This window comes from Schistocerca americana, chromosome 7 (genome assembly GCF_021461395.2).
Source record: "Schistocerca americana isolate TAMUIC-IGC-003095 chromosome 7, iqSchAmer2.1, whole genome shotgun sequence".
NCBI classification, from domain to species: domain Eukaryota; kingdom Metazoa; phylum Arthropoda; class Insecta; order Orthoptera; family Acrididae; genus Schistocerca; species Schistocerca americana.
This window is the reverse complement of record NC_060125.1, coordinates 136,632,825-136,651,193: the sequence shown is the minus strand read 5'-3', so window position 1 is coordinate 136,651,193 and position 18,369 is coordinate 136,632,825.

Here is an 18,369-nt window from a genome sequence, read left to right as displayed (position 1 = left end):
CCACTCACTGCCACACTGTGCGACCCAACTTCACAAGGGCAACGCTCCGTAACGTGGAATCCAGCTGTGTTGTCTGCATTCGAAGACGTCAAATCCAGCTCAACAGATGGAGTGTTACTAGCGCAACCTCTTCCTTCTGCACCCCTAACTATTGTTGTGAATGCTAGCCAGACTGCGAAAGGAACGGACCTAGAACAGCAAGTGAATGGTATGTGGCAGCCACTCGGTTCATTTCCCATAAAGTGACGGAGACAGAGACAAACTGGAGTGCCTACGAAAGGAAATTTCCGGCGGTCTACAAAACCAATAGGTATTTTCGACTGAATGTAGTGGCACCGATCACGAACCAATTTCCTTGGCGTTCAAGACTACCATGACTCTTTCTCACCATGTCATTTCTGCCATACAGTATTCATCAGCCAGTTTACTACTGATATTCGTCACTTCCGAAGTGCTGATAATGTGGCTGATTATTTCTCTCAAGTAAATGTAGTTTCCACAGGCATCAACTACAAGCACTGGCTGGGGCACAAAACACGGACGCGGAGCTACAGGAGTTTATCAAGAAATTAAACATGGGATTGTATGTACAGAAGTTATCAACGGCCATCTTCCTTGTGTGTTGTGACATTTCTCAAAGCTGATCGCGACCTTTCGTTCCATCACGTTCTCGGAAACAGGTTTTTAACGCCGTCCACTGACTCGCTCATTCTGGAGCCAACGCCACTATACGAGTGATGAGAGACAGATTCATGTGGCTAGGTGTGCAGCGTGACTGTCGTATAATTTACAACTTGTTTAGCTTGTGAATCACCTACAGTCGACCGCCTTGTGCACAAACCAATTGGCACATTCAAGGAGCCTACACAACATTTTTCTCATGTCCACATAGACCTTGCATGACAGCTCCTCACTGTGAAAGGCTTCAAATATGTATTCGCCGCAACAGATAGGTCCACCCGAAGGGTAGATAGTGTACTCATCACGGACATTTGGCAGAGATGGTCACACACACAGTTCTAACCACACGGATCTCGCTATTTGGCTGCCCTACGGCCGTGACGAAGAACTAGGGCTGCCAGTCTGAGTCACCCTTGTTTCATGAACTGGCATATTTATGTGGTTGCATACAACATCGTACCACCAGTTACCACCCATCTAGTAACAGCGTCGAGGAACATTGGCATCAGAGCTTCAAGTCGGCCCTAATTTGTCGTAACTCTTCTCGGTTGACGGCTTTATCTGACTTAGGGCATCACATCTCAATTTTTCATTCAAATAATCTTTAGAAGCTGCATTCCATACGACTTTTCTTCGTCTGAAATCATCGATAAATTTAAGTGTGCTTTCTTTGGAATCAACAGACATTTCTGCACATAATTCGCTTCACTGCATAACCTCAACACATTACACAGCGGAACACACATCAGTCCCAACTGCCTGTCTTCCTCTAAGAAGCGCAAAGTTTCTCACAGAAGGCGGAAAGCGATGCGCTAAAAGCACGGGCTCCATCTTCAGGAAATTACACATTGCGTAGTTGCGCTGTTGGAAGCTTAGGCGCATGAGCAAAGATGAACAGAATAAAGGCATTGTGTGGACGCACCTTTAGTTATGTGCGCTTTCTTTTTCCTGTTTTGTCTTGCACTTAACACGAGTAAAGTGTACGCTTTTGTGTGTAGCACGTTGGTTCAAATGACTCTGAGCACTATGGGACTTAACTTCTAAGGTCATCAGCCACCTAGAACTTAGAACTACTTAAACCTAACTAACCTAAGGACATCACACACATCCATGCCCGAGGCAGGATTCGAACCTGCGACCGTAGCGGTCTCGCGGTTCCAGACTGTAGCGCCTAGAACCGCTCGGCCACTCCGGCCGGCGTAACACGTATGTGATCAATAATTCAATGAAGTCTTTATGTTAACAATGTTCTTAGTTAACTGCAGAACATCTTCCCCATTAGTGTATCTGATCCGAGTACGAAAACGACATTGTCTTTTATTCCTGTTTTCTCTCAGTTGCCTTTCTAGTTCATCTATTCAAGCATGCAGTTCATGTAACTGACAAGAAATTCAAATCCACTGAGACAGAAACTGAAGCTGCATGGGAGATTGATTAGACAAGACTCATTATCAATGGTGGGCATAAAATTATAGCTAGATTCTTCTATCAACCACCAGACTTACCACCTGGTGTAACCAAAAACTTTAGAGAAAATATCAATGTGCTTGTGTGCAAGTTCCCCCAATAATACCATTATAATTAGAAAAGGCTATTACAGTTTGTTAGTGGTGGACATGACAAAACACACTTTGAAGCATTACTTCTTTGAAAATTACTTACCTACAACGGATAGTTTAACATCCCATTCATGATGTAAATATTTTAGATCTAATTGCAACAAAAAGACCTGACCTCTTTAAGGTCGTCCACATCTAAACTCTTATTAGTGACCAAGGGCAGTTGTACCAACAATGATTACCGAAGTCTGAAGAGCAACTAAAACAAATAGATTTGTATGTTCAGAATACTAGATAAGCAAGCAGTAGTGTTATAACCCAATGAGGAATTTAAAACTTAGGATAGGAGCGTATAATGGAATTATGCCTCAAGCTTGAAAGAATAGTTGACCATGCAATGGATGGATACATACCCAATGGAACGGTTTGTCTTAATTTTATCCATTGTTTGCAGTGTTTCTTCCGTGATTGTATTAGTTTCGTAATAATAAAGAACAACTGCCCTCAGCCACAAATCGTGATTTTATTAGAATGCGCGTTGCATTTTGAGCACTGGGCGCTCATCTTCAGCTGCTTTGACAGTCTACATCAAGATTGAATTTCGTTTAATTCTGCAAATATTATCTGTGTATTTGTAAAAATGCAGCATCTACACGCTCGATATCTTGAACTTGTTTTGTATTATGTTTGAAAATGTGTCAAAATGTTTCCGCAAATGTGCTGTTCAGGGCCGGCGCAAGGCACGTGCGAAACGTGCGACCACACGAGGCTGCACTTTCCGAGGGGCGGCAAATCTGCCACCCTTTTTTTTTTTTAAGGACAAACTCAACATTCATGCCCACGAGGGGATTCGAAATCAAACCTCGGAGGGAGCGGCTTCGGGAATTGTGGCATGGCGCCTCGACTACCTGCCGGCCGCCCCCCTTGAACAAGGGGAGGGAGGAGGACTAATATCTTCCTCGCCACTGTGGCAGCACCGGTCGTGTTTACGCCGGAGGAACAGTGAGAAGCAGTCTGGCGTACACGCCAGTATTCTTATGAGTGGAGCGCTGCCAGCCTGTTAGGCGCCGTGCGTTTACTCACAACTAATTTTGCAGAAGACGAAATATAATTTGGAAATTCGAATGCAATGTGCGATCGGCAGTTACATGTTAAGCCTGAACCAATTTTGCTAAGCCCTTCAATGGCATCTTCCGAGTGTTTCATTCTTCCAGCGTTATGGAAAAAAATGGTTGAACATTACTACAGTCAAACATGTCCAACACTACAATGGCTAGAAGTATTCCGAATGGATAAATACACTGCGAGTAATTACAAGGGATAAAGACATTGCTAATAAGCCTGCCATAAGTTGGGTTTCGACGTACTTCTGAAAATTTTTGCTATCCGTTTCTGAGGGTCGGACGTTTTGGTTTTTGAGCCATGAAACACCTGTCTCCGCCCGCAGGAACAATAATTAAACTCTGACCGGCACTTTTGTTTGGCAATACTACTCGCACACTATCACTTTGCCAAGATTTATTTACTGCGTAATGCGTGTGAATCCATGTTTCATCTTAGTAAACTACTGGTCGCTTTGATTCTGATGAAAACCTCAGAAAGTATGGTCTTTTAGCAACAATGCCCTCTCGTCCGCACAAAACAAAATGGTTCAAATGGCTCTGAGCACTAGGGGACCTAACATCTGAGATCATCAGTCCCCTAGGACTACTTAATCCTAACTAACCTAAGGACATCACACACATCCATGCCAGAGGCAGAATTCGAACCTGAGACCGTAGTGGTCGCGCGATTCCAGACTGAAGCGCCTAGAACCGCTCGGCCACAACGACCGGCCCACAAAACACAACGTTAATTTTGACACCTTCTAAAACGAAAATCCATTGACAGAACATTGCTTCTAAGGGTTTCCTTGCTAGCTTTGAAGCTCATTTCTGTTTGACAAAAGATGTGCAGTTTTCGCAAAGTTCGTATTTCTTTCTATTGTTCGTAATGCCATAGAAATTGCTGCCTGATAATACATTTATCCATATCATGGGTCACATACTTATTGTGAGCTTCTTGCTTCTTCTTCTTGGGCGTTAGTTTAACCGTAGCCCCGCTGTACCTCGTGACGTGACCCAACTCCTGGCACTGCCTCGTCACCACTTCGCCTTTCCAGGCAATAGGTATTGTTGCATTCTCTACAACGAAAACTACAGAATTCGTTTCGGTAGTTGGCCGAGGGAGTCAAGATTGGTCAGAAGCACTTTCATTGCGTTTCGTAAGAACAGAAGAATTGGTGCGTCCGAATTTCTTGCAACTTGGGGTGTAATAGGTAAGTGCTTTTCATATAACGTACAATTAGTGTTGCGCATGCATGTTACTCATAAGTTAGAATTTTTCTATTTCAAGATTGCAGAATAGGAAAATTTATTTTTCTTATGATCTGTTACTTCAAAAATCGGCAAGTCGGCAAATAAGCACGCGTCGTCCCAATAGCTAGAATGAAAATAAAGTGAAGAAAAGTGAAGTGATACGGCGATGACTAATTTGCTACCCCCATATTCCATAATTAGACACGAAAGACGTGACACACGGAAATTACGACAGATGACGAGTTTCAGTTCTTTGAAATTAACAACCGCAGTGCTGTGGACTAATGTATTTCGACTAGCATTAGTACCTGCGATGCCCGGGAGTGTTTTTATTGCATTATTGTGTTACTCCATCTCCTTATTCTTCCTCTCTCTATTGTCTTCCGCCCCACTCTTTGACCGTTTCACCTGCGTCTGTAGTGAAATTCGGGCTGAAATTTAATTTCTCGCGGCTTAATTCTTATGACTTCATCTCCTGAACAGTGTATCCTACAGTAATATAATTTTCAGTTTACGTGCAGTGGAATATCAGAAAATTGTTTGTGAAGTGTGTTGCAAATGAAGTTAGTACACTGACATCAACAGTTAGTTTCACGTAATCGCTCTTTAAAGGCTGGATCGAAGCATGTCCGACGGTAGAAAAAGACTGTCTAGCAGTGAATATAGGAAAAGACGGGCGCTGAACGAAGATGACGATAAGCAGCAAAAGGATGCACTACAACGATATTTCAAGCTAAAGAGAGAACGACCTAGCAGTGGCGAGGGAGGAATAATAGATCCTGAAAGTACAGAAGCTAGTGGAGCTACTGCAGCTACATCTTTATCTTCAGGACATGACCAGAGAGATGACGAACACAGTACCGCGACCACCGTATACAGTAGCAATGCTGACGGTGGGCCATCCACAACATGTTCAACAGACCTCGTCTGGAGTCAATACCTGCTTTGTGACGAAAAGCTACGAGATTGAAACATCAGGAGGAACTGAAATTAGGCGACACGATTCGGAAAATACCGGATGAATATCAGCCGAGGTACTCACCACCGGAGAAGGGATTGAAGGCGAGGCTAAATTGGAAGACAGAATTGACTCCGATCCCGGAAGATGGCCGGAAATTATTACCGACTGCATTCAAACGACTTTGGTCATGCGAGGTCCTCCCGAGTGCATTAAGGAAGCTGAAGAATGTCATAAAAACGCGGACAACCGGCGTTTCAGCCCTGTGTAGGCCCTACTACAGCTATTCTTTGAAGAATTTACACGAAGCAGATAGACATTGGTTGGTGTACTCAAAGAGCAAGGATGCTGTGTTCTGATTTTCTTGCAAACTTTTTTCGTCATCTACAGTAAAAATTGTAAAGAACGGTATAAGCGACTGGCGGCAGGTTGCTTCGTATCTCGAAAGTCATGGGAAGTCTACCGAGCATTTGAATTCACATAAAAAGTGGATCGTGTTTTCCGAGGGACAGAAAAAGTCACGAACTGTCAACGCCCATAATCAAAGGCTTCTGAATATTGAAAGCGAACATTGGAAAAATGTTCTTAAGTGCTTAATAGGAATAATTCATTTCCTGGGTCGGCAATGACTGCCTTTGAGAGGAAGTACAGATACACTCTTTCAGCCTGACAACGTAAACTTCTTGAAACGCGTTGAATTATTCGGAATGTTCGACACTGTGATGATGGAACACCTGCACAGAACAAAGCAAGGTGAGAACAATGGTCATCATTATCTTGGAAAAGAAACACAGAATGAAATTATTCATCTTATTGGATCATCTATAACCAACAACATTCTATTAATGATGAAATCAGCAAAGTATTACAGTATAATTCTGGACTGCACACCAGATACTTCAAAAGTTGAGCAGATGACAGTTGTGGTACGTTTCGTCCAGGAGACAAGACTCGACGGGGTATACGATGACCGAATTCGGGAGCATTTCCTGGGATTTCTTCCAGTGCCTGATTCTTGAAGATCCACTTTGACGCAGGTCCTACTCTAGTTCTTGGAAGATAAAAAAATCCTATTGTGTAATATGAGAGGGCAAGGATACGAAAATGGGGCAAATATGAAAGGAAAGAAGTCTGGTCTCCAGAAAAGAATTTCAGATGTGAACAAGAGAGCATTTTATGTGCCATGCAGCAGTCACTCATTGAACCTTGTTGTAAACGATGCCGCTATGTCTTCTAAATACGCTATTTCCACGTGAAAAGCTTGCATGACTTCTTCTCGTCCTCCGTTCGACGTTGGGATGTCTTGAAGAAGTATCTGCCTAACCTGTCGCTGAAGCCACTGAGCGATACTAGGTGGGAAAGTCGCATCGATGCACTTACGTCCATGAGGTTCCAAATTGGAGGCGTTTATGATGCACTGGTTCAGATATCAGAAGAATTCGACGCCATGAGCGCTCACGAAGCAACGTCACTTGCGAATCCAATAAAAAATTACACCTTTCTCACTTCTCTGGTAATCTGGTACGACGTTCTACTTCACATCAGTGTAGTCAGTAAGACCCTCCAAAACCATTGACATAAATGTTTCTGAGGCCGTGGAAATGCTTGAAAAAACGAAAGCATATTTTGAGACCTGCAGAACAGAAGAAAAGTTTGTGTCTTTCTTGACGGACTCCAAAGAATTGGCTACAGAATTAGAGCTAGAAGATTTAACGTTACCACGGATAAGCGTTTCCCGGCGACGAAGTAAGAAGCCAATACACTTTACCTATAAAGGAAGGGATGAGACAATAGATGACCCACCAAAATGGTACAAGATTGAATTCTGCTATTATTTTTAGATATAGTAACCACATCTTTGGATGATAGATTCAATCAACTGAAATCTCATTGTGATTATTTTGATTGTCTCTACGACATCGGCGAGCTGAAGAATGCACCTCCAGACAGCCTGGACACAAAGTGTAGAAACCTCGCAGCGATTTTGCAAGATCATGAGTCAAGCGACATTGATGCACTGGAGTTGAGGGAAGAAATGGAGGTGCTTTCAACATCGAAATAAGTGTCCAAGGAATAGAAAAGCAACTGGAATCACTCAATAGAGGAAAGTCCACTGGACCTGACGGGATACCAATTCGATTCTACACAGAGTACGCGAAAGAACTTGCCCCCCTTCTAACAGCCGTGTACCGCAAGTCTCTAGAGGAACGGAGGGTTCCAAATGATTGGAAAAGAGCACAGATAGTCCCAGTCTTCAAGAAGGGTCGTCGAGCAGATGCGCAAAACTATAGACCTATATCTCTTACGTCGATCTCTTGTAGAATTTTAGAACATGTTTTTTGCTCGCGTATCATGTCATTTATGGAAACCCAGAATCTACTATGTAGGAATCAACATGGATTCCGGAAACAGCGATCGTGTGAGACCCAACTCGCCTTATTTGTTCATGAGACCCAGAAAATATTAGATACAGGCTCCCAGGTAGATGCTATTTTTCTTGACTTCCGGAAGGCGTTCGATACAGTTCCGCACTGTCGCCTGATAAACAAAGTAAGAGCCTACGGAATATCAGACCAGCTGTGTGGCTGGATTGAAGAGTTTTTAGCAAACAGAACACAGCATGTTGTTATCAATGGAGAGACGTCTACAGACGTTAAAGTAACCTCTGGCGTGCCACAGGGGAGTGTTATGGGACCATTGCTTTTCACAATATATATAAATGACTTAGTAGATAGTGTCGGAAGTTCCATGCGGCTTTTCGCGGATGATGCTGTAGTATACAGAGAAGTTGCTGCATTAGAAAATTGTAGCGAAATACAGGAAGATCTGCAGCGGATAGGCACTTGGTGCAGGGAGTGGCAATTGACCCTTAACATAGACAAATGTAATGTATTGCGAATACATAGAAAGAAGGATCCTTTATTGTATGATTATATGATAGCGGAACAAACACTGGTAGCAGTTACTTCTGTAAAATATCTGGGAGTATGCGTACGGAACGATTTGAAGTGGAATGATCACATAAAATTAATTGTTGGTAAGGCGGGTACCAGGTTGAGATTCATTGGGAGAGTGCTTAGAAAATGTAGTCCATCAACAAAGGAGGTGGCTTACAAAACACTCGTTCGACCTATACTTGAGTATTGCTCATCAGTGTGGGATCCGTACCAGGTCGGGTTGACGGAGGAGATAGAGAAGATCCAAAGAAGAGCGGCGCGTTTCGTCACTGGGTTATTTGGTAACCGTGATAGCGTTACGGAGATGTTTAATAAACTCAAGTGGCAGACTCTGCAAGAGAGGCGCTCTGCATCGCGGTGTAGCTTGCTCGCCAGGTTTCGAGAGGGTGCGTTTCTGGATGAGGTATCGAATATATTGCTTCCCCCTACTTATACTTCCCGAGGAGATCACGAATGTAAAATTAGAGAGATTAGAGCGCGCACGGAGGCTTTCAGACAGTCGTTCTTCCCGCGAACCATACGCGACTGGAACAGGAAAGGGAGGTAATGACAGTGGCACGTAAAGTGCCCTCCGCCACACACCGTTGGGTGGCTTGCGGAGTATCAATGTAGATGTAGATTGTTGAAACCTGGAATTGGTCCAAAACAGACTCTGGAGTTTATAGGGAGGCATAATTTTGTTCCTAATGTTAACATTGCTCTGAGAATTCTCCTAACACTCCCAGTGACAGTTGCGAGTGGAGAGAGGAGTTTCTCAAAACTGAAATTGATAAAGACATACCTCCGATCAACGATGAGCCAAACTCGTTTGAATGATCTTGCAACAATATCGATTGAGCACGAGCTTGCAGAGGACTTTAATTACACAGATCGCGTGAAAGAGTTTGCACAAGCAAAAGCCATGAAGGTTCGATTTGTCTAGTATTTTTTTAAATTTTTATATTATGATCAGTGTCTTGGTTATTTACTGTGTCGTTTCTTATTTTGTTCAACATTAAATAGTTATTGTAAATATTATTGTTCAAACCAAATTAAAGTTAAATTGTATATATATTGTTTTCCGTTGAATACATTATCTGTTCACAGCCATTGAAAAATGTTTATTTACGTTAACCGTAAGTTCATGCCGCGCGGGATTAGCCGAGCGGTCTTGGGCGCAGCAAGTCATGGACTGTGTGGCTGATCCCGGCGGAGGTTCGAGTCCTCCCTCGGGCATGGGTGTGTGTGTGTTTGACCTTATGATAATTTAGGTTAAGTAGCGTGTAAACTTAGGGACTGATGACCTTAGCAGCTAAGTCCCATAAGATTTCACACACATTTGAACATTTTTGTAAATTCACAAGGCTTATTAAAGTTAGCTAGATTGATTCAATCGGGTTTTACTCCATTTTTGAGCTGGTGCCCAGCGACTGTTTTGTAGAAATTTGTAGAGAACATCACCAATCAGTCGCAATTTTTGTTTTAATTTTCCAGATCTACATAGATTTAGGGACACTGTGGCTATTCTCAATGCTTTGAGTTATGTTTACATCTACACCGTCATGCTGAACGTAACTGTCAATAAGACAGTTTAGATGTAAGCACATATTAAAAGCTTTGAGACTGGCCACCCAGTGGCCGAAACCTGAAAAGTAAAAACAAAAATTGCGATTGATTGCTGACATTTCCTACGGATTTGTTTAAATAAAAGTGTACAAATGTTTTTGTAAAAAAAAAAAAAAAAAAAAAAAAAAACGGGGGGTGGGCTGCAATTTAGCAGCTCGCACGGGGCGGCACTTGGGCTTGCACCGGCCCTGGTGCTGTTTAATTGAAAGTGTGTATTTGTACATAAACGTTCACCACAGCCATACATCTACTACTAGAAACGGTTAGTTACTTTTCGATTTATCATAGTTTTATAAACTTAGATTTCATAATGCGGCATTTTGTAATGTAACAATGCGGTCTTGTCAGGCCCAGAATTAAACGAAATCTAAATTTGATGTAGACTGTTAAGGCACTTGAAGATGAGCATTTTAATAAAATTACAATTTGTGACTGAAGGCGGTTTTTTTTTATTATTAACGACAGTTCATGATCGGAGAGGTCCACCATGGTACAAAGTCACAGAAATAAATAGCTTCTGAAGAAACAGGGAGTGATGTGTAACGGGTGTAAAACAAACCTTAGTACTATAGGTAGGCTAGAGAGATGCTGAATGAGACACAAGTGGCTGTAAAGACGGCAGTGTATGAAGCCTTCAACAATTACCATAGCATAAACTGTTAAATAATGTTTCACAAAACCAAGGGAAAGCTGAAAATCGTTCTTAGTGACATGTCCAGTCACTCACTGATGAGACAGCAACGGAAATTGAGGTTAGCAAACCAACAACAGAAATGCTTAAATCCATTTTCAAATGTCCCTTTAGAAAATAAAATTCAGGAGAAGTGCCCTAGATTTATCCTTGTATATTGAAAAGATCAGTGAAATAGTTGAAATTGTCAAAACTGAACAGAGCTCTTGGGCCCAGTGGAATCCCTATCAGGTACTGTACTGAATTTGCAGCTGAGTAAGCCATTTTTTTTTTTTTAACTACAGTCGACTATAGACTCCTCAAACAAAACACTGTGCCCAGTGATTGGAAGGAAGCATAAGTCACACCTGTCCACAAGAAGGTTACAGAAATGATCCACAAAACTACTGACCAGTATCCTTGATATCCATCTGGTGTAGAATCTTAGAATACATTCTAAGCTCAGGAGTAATGAGGTATCTTGAACAGAATGACCTTCTCCATGCCAACAAGGATGGACTTCACACTTCTTTGACATGACATACTGATAGCCTTGGAATAAGGCAGTCAGGTAAATACAGTATTTTTTCAATTTCTAAAACGCATTTGATTCATTACCATATTTACCCTGATCAAAAGTACAGTTGTAATGGGTATCAAGAGTAGTTTGTGACTGGACTAAGGATTTTTTTTTTGGTAGGGAGGGTGCAGCAAGTTATTTTGGATGGAGAGTCATCAACACATGTAGAAGTAACATCACTTGTGGCCGACGGATGTGTGCTGGGACCATTGCTGTTGGTGTTGCATCTTGATGATGTGGAAAATATTAATAGTAACCTCAGATTTTTCACAGAAGAGGCAGTTATATATACTGAAGTACTGTCTGAAAGAAACTGCAGTAGTATTAAGTCAGATCTTGATAAGATTTCAAAACGAGGCAAAGATCGGGATCTATACCATATGAAATAGAACAAACACATAGGCTCAGGCATAGGTAACACATGTGGCAGAATTCAGTTTATTGGTGAAATACTAGGAAATGCAATCGTTCTGCAAAAGAGACTGCTTGCAAAATACTCAGGTGACACATCCTAAAGAATTGCTCTAGTGTCTGCAATTCATATCAAATAGGACTAACAAGCAATATTAAAAATATACAAAGAAGGGCAATATGAATGGACACATGGACACAGATTTGTTTCATCCATGAGAGAGTGACACAGAGATATTGCAGAAAGTGAACTGGCAGATGCTTGAAGATTGGCAAGAGTTATCCCAAGAATGCCTACTTATAAAGTTCCAAGAACCAGGTTTAAATTATGATCCTTGGAATGTAGTACAACCTCCCTCACACTATTTCCATAGCAATATGGACCATGAGGGCTAGATTAGATTAATTAAGCACATCTGGAGGCATTTAAACAGTCATTCTTCCAGTGTTGCATATTTGAATGAAATAGGAAAAAGTCTTAGTGACTGGTCCTCTGCCATGTACTTCACAGTGGTTTGCAGAGTATAGATTTAGATGTAAGATCTACAGCTGATGGCAGCATCCTGTGATGGAACTGATTGTAGTTCATTAACTGATTGTATTTCTATCATTTGATCTCACATTGAGTCAGTTTATCTATAATTTCTTCAGAAATAGTTAAAATGCTTTGAATACAGACAGAAAATATGTCTGAACCACAAAGTTTTTTAGAATCTTTTCATTCACTTTTTTCCTACATAACTTTCATTTTTAACAGCCTCTGAGTGGGTTTTAGATTGCCTAACTGCATTTCACTGACTAAGCTCGTTATTTGGTGCTCTTCCCTCTCCTATAGAATTTTTAAGAGTTCTGAGCAATGATTTACCGTTATAAACTACAACTTAAAAGTATATGTGAATAAGTAAAAACTATGACAACTCGTACAATTAAATAATTTTAGATAATAGTACTGATATTTAAGGAGAAGCTACTATCAGTTGTTAAAGCAGCAGGGAGATTTCGTAGGGAAGAGGATCTTTCTTGCTTCTGTTCAACTTTTCACTTGGTGCTTCTGCTGAGGTATTCATAAGCACGTGTGGCAAACTTGTAATTTGATTTAGACAGAGTAATAATTAATTATTTGCACCCATGTCTATAATGTAGTCACCTATGGATTTTTTCAGATTTGTTTTTATGTTGTATAGTTTGTGTTACAGAAACAATGCTTCAGGAAGTACATCACTCGAAAGCCATCAGACCGATCGCGTCTTGCTGTTTAAGCATTCCATTTCAAATAGAACCTTCACCTTTTAATACGGAGTCCGAATCACCACTTAAGGTGGAACTTAAAATTAACTCTTTTCGCTCTTATTGAGCTATGGTATGTTCAGCAACACCCACAGTCTGAGACACTCATCTGTCAGCAAAGTTGTGACTATCTTAATTTTCAGGAAAACAAGTCAGTAATTAACAGAGTAATTAATAATTTTGTGTGTGGATTTAAATTCAATACATCATGCCACTGGATTTGTAAGATGTCCTTCACATGACAAATCTTTACTTATGCATGGCGTACTGTTGAGCATATTCAGTTATCTTTACCATTTTCATACAATACCAAGGAGGCATTACAAGCTCTTCCTGTGGACAGGAATGTAATTATACAATTGGATTTAGTCTGAATTTTTGCTGGTCAGATTTTGTCTAGGGCCAGTTGTACATTGCTGCAAAATAGTTCCCTTTATTGATGATCTCAAGTTCATAATGTCCTAGCACACCTGCTAGACATCTTCTAATTAAATTTATGTAGCTGCAGCTAGATTTTATAAATGAAACTAGGCATCACAACATACTTGTTTGGATTGCTCTTGTTTATTTAATAGCAGCAGTTATGTATGTAACCTCAACAGCAGACAATTTACCAGACAAATTAAAATCTCTCTTACAATTTGCAACTAACTGTTCTAATTGTTTCCGAGTCTGATGGCACAGGTATTCCAAACTACAATAAACCCACTCAATGCTCAAAGCTCTTACAGTTCAATCACATACAAATCTTCTAAATCACAGCTAAGTACAAAATTTATTCAGTACAGGAAACATAGCTCCTGAGGCAAATACGTCTAGACCCTTTTGAGTCCACAACTCAAATGCAGTCATGCTAGAACTGAAACATCTTGATTCTTCGAAGTTGCATACAGGAGTCTCCGATCCACAAAACCAAGAGTCACAGCTCGGTCCAACATGAAAATGGCTGTACTATCTCTAGTCTCCAACCCTAGTTCCCTTACATCTCCACTTCCATTCTCAGTTAAGCTTTCAATATCATTTCCATCCCTTTGGACTATCTGCTACTGACTGATTGCCTCTGTGCTTCTTCCACCATTCTATTTTGTCATCATGCCCTGCCACATAACATAAATTTATAAAACTGGCCAGCCTTAACAACTACAATTAAACAGAAGTGAACAAGAACCAGCCACAAAGGAGTGTCCCCTTCATCACCCAGTACCACCCTGGGCTGGAACAACTTAACCACAACCTTTGCCAGGGCTTTAATTACCTATCTTATGCCGTGAAAAGAGGGACATCCTACCCGAGATACTTCACACCCCTCTTAAAGTGTGCTAACCTCCACAACGTCCTGCTCCATCCCTTTGTAACTTGCCACAAGGATCATACCCCTGTGGAAGACCCACATGCAAAACCTGCCCAATCAGCCCACCCAGAACTTCATATTCCAGTCCTGTCACAGATTTATCCCATCCCATCATGGGCTGGGCCACCTGGGAAAGCAGCCATGTCATTTACCACCTCTGCTGCAATCATTGTGCAGTTTTTTTATATTGGTATGACTACCAAACAGCTGTCCATCGGATTGAGGGGACTGTGCCAATAGCAAAGTGGACCACCCTGCAGCACAACATACAGTTGAACATAATATACTTGATTTAAAGGGCTCACTACCTGAGCCATCTGGAGCCTTCCCTCCACCATCAGCTTTTCTGAATAGCAGAGATGGGAGTTCTCCTTACAACACATTCTCCGCACCCGTAATTATCCCGGCCTCAGCCTATGGTAACATACTATCCCCACATCCTTCACCCAACAGTTTCCACCCCCTCTGTCCTATCATCATCTCCCATTCCTCACCTCCCACTCTGTTTATTTGTAGCCCTGTGCCAACACAGCCACCTCTCTTTCCCTGCTCCTCTCCTTTTTATCTCCACCTTCCTGTCCCACAACCTCCTGATGCTGCACCTGTTGGCTGTATAGTCACTGCACACTCCATCAGACAGTGTTCAACTCTCTCCCCATCCGTACATTACTATCCCTTCCCCTTCTCCACCCCCTCCAGATTGCTGCTTGCATCCCGCATGATAGTTGCATTCCAACCTGAAATTCTGAACGCTGTGTGTGCCTGAGATGCACATCGTGCAACTTGGTAACAGGCAGACTGTTTCATACAACTATACAAAGATGCATTCATAAAACAAATGGTTTTATATTTTTTTACACCATTCACCCAAAAAGTTCCGAGACTGATTTTATTCCTGTTGTGTAAGTGACATCAGTGTAGTACCTATAGTGGTGGCTTGAACTAACAACTGTAAGCAGATGTACATTTGACCAGTCATTTGTAAACAAGCAGTATCAAGTAGTGGATGTACTGCCTTAGTATGTCAGTTATATCGTGTCACAAATCACAATGGATCAACATTTCTAAATCAATTGTTTAAGACATTCTGCAGAAAGTTTTGCAGAACAGTAAAGTGTGTGCAAAGCTTGTTCTGTATATCTTGATTCCCAAACAGAAACGATGCATGGACGTGTGCTGCTACTTGATCAAGATACACGAAACAGACAATTCTTTTCTCATAAAATCATGGGTGACAAGACTTCGGTATTATCAGTAGAAACTTACCACAAAATGACAAAGTTCAGGTTTAACTGTTTGACAACACAAACAACATCCAAAACAATGTGATGCCCGAGTTGAGCAACATCCCAAGAAAGCACTTCTCTAAAAGTTTCACATTGTTGTAAGATCATATTGTGTGTTATACTCATGTAGAGGAAAACTATGTAGAACACCTAAAGCATTAAAACCACAATCTCAACATTTCTATAATTTTTATTAATCCAGTCTCAAAACGTTTTGGCCTGATCAGACACGTGCTCAGAGAACCTACATCAGACATACTGAATGAGTTAGTAACAAAATCATGACCTTGCCACATACAACACTCGCTACCTTTGGGAACAGTTAAGAGTGTGATTGAACATGTCTACATACAACTTTATTTACACATAATGTACAGATCATGGAAGTCACATAATGCCTTTAGTTACAAATGTTGTGCTACAGATATAAGTCAGAGTTGCCATTTAGTGAATCCCTCTTATCCTCTTCACCCTGGTCTACCTCCACAGGCATGACCAGCTGAAAAGACCTGGTGATGTTCTTCCACTGGTAATGACCAGGATGGCTGTGTGTGGGACACCATCTCTGCTTTCTTTCAGCTCCTCTACTATTCCTTCTTCTGCTTGTGCCATGGCAGTACTTCCTGCAGAAGGATGATTTTATCTACTCGTTCCTTTGCAATCTTTCATTTGGGCATTTTGCTTCATGGAAATTGTGCAAGAACATGAGGTACTCTTCACTTGAGCACTTGTAGAAATCTTGTACTGTTTCCTGATGAAGTCTGTTGTGATTTATGACTTGAGCCCTGTTGGCAATGTTGTGCCTCCCTGTGGGGGAGTCTGCTATGGGGAGCACATCTTCAATTTACTGTTAGACAAATCTGTTGGTCAAATTGACCATTCTATCCCACCAAGCTGCACACTGAGTTATAAACTCCAGTAGGGGGAATTGTGGAGATTGGCACAGAGACTTGTTGTTCGCCTGGCTAAGGAGCAACTGTACTCCAAAGGCAAGCATGCAGTCTTCATGACATTGCAGTTGTAATACCCAGCACCACCTCCTCCCACTTCTCGAACATCACAAACCAAAATGGCAGAATTAGCCTACTTGTGCTGTGTGTAAAAATGATAGTTAATAATCAAAAAATTGAATGGCTCATATATAATGTTTAACCACACCTCAGAGTTCCCACGCCACCACTTGATCTACTATGTTTTATTATAAACAATTACCACCATGTGGACTACAATACAAATGTTTAAACAGTTCTAGACCATGCTGTGCCGAGTATCAGTAAGCTGCAGATTTCTGAGAGAGCTGTAGAATGGGCTACAAGCTCACCATGAAGGATCTGAACAAGTTCCATGGCATTCAGATACCAGTCACGCAGATACAAGGCAGATGGGGCATCCCGGCCAATGATGCTATGTGCTCATTTCATTTTTCCACGGCTTTTGGAAATCACTCGGTCATTCACAGCTCCCAGCCACACCAATGCAGGCCAAGTCTAATGACACAGTGAGGTAAGGCAATGACTGAGCTAGGAATGATGAGACACATAGTAAGCATAGTTGTAACCTTCATAGTATACATCAAGCACAATTGGTGAAGACAAATACTGGCAGATATTTTACTAGTTGTATAATATTGGACTTCAACTATCAGAATCAGATACCTGCAAGACTTGTAATAGGCTGTACAACGTACTTACCAATCAGTGGAGTCCAAACGATGGGAAGAATGAGGTCCTTAAACAAAAAGGGCTGTATTTCAGAAGAGCTGAAGACTTGATGGTGAAACATGAATAACCAAGTGCCACAGCTAAACAATGCCCTGAAAACATACACACAATTTATATTGATCAGCAGCAAACACTAACCACACCAAAAGTATCTTGTGGGCCTAATTTTCATTTGAGCAAGACTTTAACAAATAATGTGAACACTCAAAACTGTGCCACAGATGCCAGAATTATCCTAATGTGGGAAAGGAGTTTAGCTGCTATGGGCAGTAACAAGATGGGTAGCCGTTTATTGAAGTACATCCATAATATTAAGACACAAAGGAAGAGGATCATATTTCTGGACAGCTGTAATCAGCAGAATAAAAATTGCAATACGGTTGCCTTGTACAACTATTGTATACCTATATGGGACCTAGAAAAAAATTTAACCTTGTTTTCTGACTCCAAGCCACTCTTTCATTTCATTCAACTGAAATTTTACAGAAATTGAGAAATGCTGAAGGAAATAGCTAGCTATTATCGACAAAACAGACCAGTCGAGGGTATAAAATGAAATTTATAGTTGCAGTTTTAACCAATGAAGATGGTTTTGAGCATTTCAGATAGAAAACAAAACTGCACGCAACAAAGAAAAAGTGTATTGATGGAAAAACATCAAGTTCAAATGCATTGTTTGCGATAAATTTGAACATACAAACTGCATGTCAATGAAGGTCAACATCACTTGAATGCAGATTTTTTAAATGTTTCATTACAAAAAAGAGGTAGGGAGCACCTTAGAGTTACCAAGAAAATGTAACAGAGTACATCCCGTCAATCAAAAAGTAATTGTGTGATATAAAACAGCTGTTTGCATACATACCACCTATACATAACTATTATTTTGCATACTTTCATGTTCAGTACTTCTCGAATAGACAGGAGATCTAGAAATACTATCTGG